This window comes from Myotis davidii, unplaced genomic scaffold (assembly GCF_000327345.1).
Source record: "Myotis davidii unplaced genomic scaffold, ASM32734v1 scaffold168, whole genome shotgun sequence".
Classification (NCBI taxonomy): Eukaryota; Metazoa; Chordata; class Mammalia; order Chiroptera; family Vespertilionidae; genus Myotis; species Myotis davidii.
In genome coordinates this window covers 9,498,118-9,498,449 of record NW_006383016.1, presented here as the reverse complement: position 1 = coordinate 9,498,449, position 332 = coordinate 9,498,118, and the positions used below count along the sequence as shown (strand labels likewise).

General features: G+C 70.2%; 1 protein-coding gene across 3 annotated transcripts in view; it reads right to left on the bottom strand.

Moving 5' to 3' along the window:
* The window catches only part of ANKMY2 (ankyrin repeat and MYND domain containing 2), a 31,779-nt gene that overhangs the window by 31,077 nt on the left and 370 nt on the right, over nt 1-332 (bottom strand). The gene's annotated exons all lie outside the window — the stretch shown is intronic.

Genomic DNA, 332 nt, shown 5'->3' with positions numbered 1-332 from the left:
CGCCCGAAGAAAGAGCCCTTCCCCTTAGGAGCGCTCTGCACCCCCGGCGGGGGCGGGCACGGCCCAGGAATCCAGACCTTTCGGCCTCCGGAAGTCGAAACGGCCCTTTGGGCTCCAGCCCGAGAGCCTGCGACCTCCGGGCCACGGTCGCCCGGAAGGACGGCGGTCCCAGCCCCGTTAGGAGAGCGGGAGGATGAACGCCCTGGAACCCACGCTCCGGGGCTCGCTGTAACGGAGCTGGGGCCTGGGCATGTGTGCCTTTCCCAAAGCTGATGCCGGGTTCGGACCTCGGCAACCTCCGCTACGGTCCCAGCCGTGCGGGTCCCGCCCCA